Raw genomic sequence first — 6,997 nt, 5'->3', positions numbered from 1 at the left:
CAGTCTGTAGGGGTGTAGTCTTGATTAATTCATGGAAAGAAATACAAAACAATACAACAAACATTGAAATATTGAGAGGGGAACACAGCGGACTCAAGACATCTAGACAATTGGAGAAGCGTATCTTGGGCGATGGCAACTGTCAAGCTTGTCTATCGAGAAATAAAGTCCATGTACCAACCAAGTACCAACGAACTCGAACGTCTCGTGTAGTCGATACACTGAAGAGTCCTTGTACCTCTCAGTAAGTCAAGGCAAGCAGGCTAACGTCGAGTCCACGACATAAACGATTCAGATTGTAAAACGAATAGTAACACTGATTTCATACCAGTGTATGTTTCCGATTCAGTTGCATGCAGGCTAACGTCGACCGAAGGTTGGGTATAGTATTTCACAGCTCTTAATGCTCTGGACAGGTTTACAGTTACTTGCTAACTATGCTGATGAAGCTACATTTGGTTTATACAATAACACTACACATGCTAGTCTACATACCTTTCGAAAGGCATTTCATTATTATCCGCACCTCTGAGTGAAATCGAAAGACGCTGATTAGAAAAGGTTTGTGCCTTGGAAATCCTGTAAACACACGTCTTTACACAAAGCAGGGAAGGTAAACAAAAGTTTTCGCGCCGTTTTAGTTGAACTACCCTTTCAATCACGCAAACTCAAATAACCCCATGAAGAACGATCTCCATTCTAAATTTCTGTCATACCTTTTTTGCAGCCAGAATATCGGCTACCAAGTCCAAAAGCGAACTCTCAAGCAGATTATATCGCAACGGTTTGTGACAGTGAGGCTTGGGTTGTTAGCGGGGTGCACGTGATTTCAGCGTCTGTCAATATTTTTACAACTGGCCGGCTTTACAATTTAGAATGCATGCGATAAACGGAGAACGTTCATTTTCCGTCTATAAAATGGCATCGTATACACAGCATTGCTTTTCGGGCGTAGGACGTCAGGTGCTGGTATTGGCGGGTATGTTCCGACTTTTCTTTGAAAATTATTGTTATCAAACACCATCAGTGATCCACCTATAATCTTTAGGGATATAGACTTTCTGTAATGTAAAACGTAGGTCTTAGAAATGGGAAATAAAACTGTGTATCTCCTTTGGCTTACCTGCATAATAATGCCTGGACAAACATGTTTTTTTCGTGTAATAATACTACATGTAAGCACTTGACAAGGAACTGTTTCTTAGAGTGTTTGAGATAACCCCCTTGAATTCCGTAAAAAAATTCCGGCGCCGAAATAAATTACTCGTTACATCCTATGTGTGTTGACAGCATGCGCTGTACAGACTGTGCAGACAGCATGCGCTGTACAGACTACATTAATTTTGCGTACCCCTTCCCAAACATATGCTACAGGGCCAATGGCTTAAAATTTCAGATATTTCCAAACAAAGGTTCTCTTGTTTAAGGTAGAATACGCCTCGGGGACAGCTTTTCTGACTCTCAAACTTTTATAATACTTTCTGGTCTACTACTGTTGATGGTCCATTTTGAAGGTTATGGATTTTTTTCTGCCTTCATTTTTTATGAAATTCGAAAAGCTTTAAATTTCGCCGTAGAATTAACACAGGTGTGGCTGCCGTTTTAAATTTCAAATATCAGTATATATTAGGTAATTTATTTCTATCAAACCAAAATATGCATGGTGACCAGTACTTTCTATTCCTGAAATTGAAAGACAATGGCTGCAAGTTTCCTAGAACAAAGTATGAGCAAAAATGTAAGTCTTTAATTTTCAAGACACGAACTACCTTAAGTGGCGAAATCATCGAGAAAAATTCATGTTACAAGTTCCTTCAAGGGAACAAGTATTTAACATTTGTCAGACATAAAACACGAGAAACGCATTAAAAGGTTGAGTAATTTAAATTCGTTTGCTTGCAAATACGCTAAGGCTAACCCATGTACATATCCTTTCGTCAGAGTAGAAAATGTGAAAATGAACCGTTTCATGTCCATGTAAGTCCAAATACCCATGCAAAAAAATTAATATGCCTCTGCAAAGAATAGATATTGCATGAAAGTGTAACATAATGATTTAATGCACACTCAAAGGTAGTTCAGAGTCAGTTTGTATGATGATACCTCTATACCTCTTCTTTTAATAGAATTGTAAAGATTTTAAGCATAGTCATGTGTGTTACTCCAGTCAAACTGTGACGTGCCAATGCAACTGAAGTCAAATTAAACGTATTGCCTCTCATTCATGTCTCTGTTAACAAGCGGGAAAATTGTTATTGCCGATTGGCCGGTGATTGTCATGTACGAAACGGGAAATAGTTGTAATTATTGATGATTTTTCACAACTTCTGTTCTGGATATCAACTTCAAGTTGTTGTCGTACTCTCCAAAGAATTCGTAAAATACATTGTTATTAATATTGTTGACAATTGAATTCTATTCCTGACCAGAATTCACTGTTCCACAATAACAATGCAGTCTGCACATGTAGAGGCTGAGATGACAAATAGAAAATTGTGTATTAAGTATATAAACATACTTTGGGGAGTAGAACAAAGAACTTTAGTTGACATTAAACAGAGACAGAGTAAAAACTCATCAAATGTTACATTTACATTTACAAGAAAATTCAAAAGAAGGGCGATGTGACATAAAAAGTGAAGACTTACGTGCAGTATTGTCATATTTTTCTAGGGCGTAAGGTACTGACCTGATTTCGCTTGAGTCAAAGGAATTACTGAAACTGTTTTTACAATACATTACAATATCATTTTGTCTATCTTTATGTTGGTCATTTACCTTTCCTGTTGTAATTTATGACTTCAACTATGGCGGTTTTTAAATACAAAAACTGTCAGGTTTTGAACATTTTGCCATCATGTTTGAAATGCACCGCAAGTTTCAATCCCGACCAAGCCAAGGTACAGGAACAAGAGTTCAACTCAATTGCCGTCAAGTTTGGATATAGTGATGAGGTGAACAAGATCCAAACGAAAAGCATCCCACAGATTTGTAGCAGGGATTGAGATTTTTGCCCGTTCTGGTAACGATCGCCGAAGTAGTTATTTCGTACACACAGTCAATCATTGATCGAACAGGGTAACGGATATGGATGATTTTTCTTGAATTTGCAAGTGTTGGGCTGAACTGTCCTATGTGTGTGTATCGGAAGAAAGTCAGTTGTACATTCATTATAATAAGTATTGATTGATCGGAAGTGCTGTGCTCAGTTTGGTTTCTAAAAGCAGAGACTTTACTCACGTCCATGTCAATGCTATGTTTCTTTCTGAAACTCACAAAAATTAAAATTCAATCGAGGTAACTCTTAGTATTACAGTCCTAGAAACGTGACGAAAGAGAACCATATCTTCTTTCTTTGACTTCGATTTCAAAACAAGAATGATAAATGACTCTCTGCCTGAAGTGAACCCGACCTTGATTCAAGAATCGCCTTCTTGTGCGTTTCACTGCCACGGATAAGAGTTACTCGGAATTGACCATGATTGGAGTATCATTTATTAAACTGCAGCCAACTGTTGTCGGCGGTCTTTACTTTATACTTTGTGGTTTTAAAGTAGGTGGTAAACATAAGTAATAATAACAATTGTCTCCACCTAACCTCATAATATTCAAGTTTCAGACGAAATGAAATGTTTTTGATAATTGAATGATTGTTCAGATAATAAGAGTCATATAATAAGAGTCGACGTATTTTGTGACATAGTAAATGGCAGAAAACACCAGCAGCACTTGGAATGTGGGCGCCCTCATTGCAGGAAAGCACTGTGGATAGTCGTATGGATAGATTGAGTCATGTCGCCACGAGGTGGCGCCCGTTAAAAAATTACTAATCAATTACTTCCACTGACCCGGGATCCACTCACACTATACATGCAAATACATATGTGCACAGAAAACGTTTTCGTTGTTCAAAGTCACCGTATATCACAACTTACCTCTCTCAGTACATATTCATGCATATCAACTTCTACATATTTACTACCTCGGAGAAGAGTACAGGCGAATGTGACGTCACAAATCACCTACAAAAAATTCTGGAAGAATTGTATGAAGCCCTAAGCCTGTAGTGCATCGAAAACCCTGATCTCTTTTCCACGGATGACTTCATCAAGAGCACCAACCAACCTATAAATGTAAATAATATAGTGTTATGGAAAAACTACCATCACCGTCGTTGACGTCGTTGGCACTAAGCTGATAAGTAGTGTGTAACTTAGCCACAGCAAAATACAAGAAAATATTGTCTTAAACATCTTGTATTTTTTCATATTTAAGTAATCAGACATGTCACAGCCACGGTCCAGGAACTTAGCAACCGAGGCATTTTATTTATTGTAAGGAAAATAAAACAGGAATTATGATACAATTGCCTTTCTGTGCTCGGTAATCCACCTTGCAATCAACTTTGCTATTTTTATTGGGCGAAATTGTATGTTGTATCAGATATGTTGTATCGGGTATGTTGACAACAATTTGAAAATGCACAAGTTCATGGTATTTTTTAAGGACGAGTAAGAAATGAATTTACGAGATTTACCTGTACTATGTATATTATATGTATTACAGACTATATGTGTATGGTTTTCCAATGATGTTGTGAAAAAAATAATTGGCCAGTGTGTGTTATTTGATAACTATTTTTGTAGGTGTATTTAAAGATGATGGTTGAGAGGTCTGAAAATAGCTTGCAATGTTAAAAATATTGTTACATTATTGCCGGCTACTATACTAGCTCATATCATCAAATAAACCGCTGTGTCTTTGTTTGGATTTGTTAGTCGTTTTGATATGAAGTTTGAACGAGTCGTGTGAAGAATATCTGAGTAAAGTTTAGAAATGCTTACATCGTAAGTTTTATCTGTGTCAACATAACTGTATAAGTATGCATTTGCGAGTTATGCTGTTGCTATGAAAATCAAATATAATCAAAGTGAACGTCCATCGGCCATATTGAATAGTAGTATGCAAAGATACATAGCCTTCAATTCTGTTCTCCTTAAGTTTGCAGACAAATTTCACCATCAATATAGTCAATGTGACGCAAGCCACGGACATTGAAATCGAATTGGTATTAGCCTTTATCAGAATATTTGTGTATAGATTTCATACCATCCAAATAGCTTGTCGTGAGATGTTGAACCCAAAGACTTTCTACAATTGTCACACGATTGATAAAATGAAGGGATTTTTTCTTTTCCCTGTTGCAATTGTGTTTGTCGTCATATAAATATTCTGCAATGTTAAGTCGCGTTCGTCATGCTTTGTTCTAACCGCGTGCACTACAATTCTCAAAAACGCCCAACTATGTGACGTAGCCCTGACAGAAACTGGAATTTATGTGAACTGTTAGACAATAGCTCATTACCTAATGTTAAGCCTGTCCTGAATCCAGGAAAATGATATTGTTGCCTAATTGATGACGTTTACCAAAATAGGACGCTAATATTCGCTGTTTTCATACGTATGTATGTTTGAGGATTTAAATCTGTGCTGATATTCATCAGCCGAAAGGACGAATGTTACAGATAATCCTGATTTGCATGGTTGCTGGACAGGCAGACATGTGCTTGCTCAGTACGCTGAATACATATATATCCCAAATGGAGTACAAATGGAAACCTCTATAGAGGCACATCAATTTATCAGTGTATCTATTCGTTAGAAAAGATTATATCTTAGAAAGCCTCTCTAAATACATGCATATTCATATAGTATGGGAAGGCAAACAAATGCTTTTGGCTAATTTTTAGTCTTGCAACCCTTTCACAACAACTGCAAGTAATCTTAAATCAAATGACCCCATGAAGAACCACGAAGAACTAGGTAAATTACAAATACTGTCATACCCTTTGTCCAAGACACAATGTCGACAACTATCAACCCTAAAAGCGCAACCCAAGGTAGGTTATTGGTAAGGTTGGTACACAGCTGTAGGTCGTTAGCTGCGTGACTAAAACGTCTGCTGGTAAATACAACTGGCCTGCTTTACAACTCAAAATTGGCAACATGATTAAGGTTTATGACACGTCTATAAAACAACATACAGGGAATTACTTTTAGGTCATAGGATATCAGATGTTCGGAGGGTATATACAGAGTTTTTTTTTCTGCATACAAATGATTACATTATCAATACGACATTAGTGGTCCATTTCCCATCTCTGTAGGAACAAGTTAAGCTGTCTAAATACCCTGTTGATTGGAGCAGCCTTTAAATAAGAAACCCATTGTTAGGGGCCCAAGCCTACCGGCTGGGCCCCTATTGGTTTTACTGGAGTTCAATATTCTTCTTCTTCCTCATCTTCTTCTTCTACTGTCCCTTTTTTGTCACTCTTGATCTCAGAAACCGCATGACTTAAACTTCTCAAACTTGCAGTACTAATAGCTACTTATAGGTTCTCGTGCATATTATCCTTAAAATTTTGATTGGTCATGTGACCTGGCGGCCATATTGGATTTTCCGAAAAACTAAAAATGGCTTTTCTTGCTGACCTAGGGGTCAAGTCAATTTGAAATTTTTTATATAGCAAGCATGACCTAAGGTCTTAAGAACTGGCAAATAAAATCGCGTGAGGTCACGTGACCTTGGCCGCCATATTGAATTTTCGAAAAATAACAATTTAATCTTTAAAAATCTTCTTCTCCAGAACCAACACACTGATTGAGCTGAAATTTTACTCATGTCATCCTCATAGTCATCTTTTTCAAGTTTGCGATGACGTTTTGATCAGTCATGTGGTTTGGATTATTGGATTTTGAGAAAATCGTGATTTAGTCTTTAAAATCTTCTTCTCCAGAACCAACACACCGATTCTACTGAGATTTGACATGTAACATCTTAAGTGTGATCTCTTTCGAGTTTGCGAAAGGCGTTTTGATCGGTCACGTGGTTTGGCCGCCATATTGGATTTTGAGAAAATCGTGATTTAATCTTTAAAAATCTTCTTCTCCAGAACCAACACACCGATTCGACTGAAATTTGACATGTAACATCTTA

This window comes from Ptychodera flava (genome assembly GCF_041260155.1).
Source record: "Ptychodera flava strain L36383 chromosome 3 unlocalized genomic scaffold, AS_Pfla_20210202 Scaffold_26__1_contigs__length_13983176_pilon, whole genome shotgun sequence".
NCBI classification, from domain to species: Eukaryota; Metazoa; Hemichordata; class Enteropneusta; family Ptychoderidae; genus Ptychodera; species Ptychodera flava.
Note: the sequence above shows the minus strand (reverse complement) of the source record.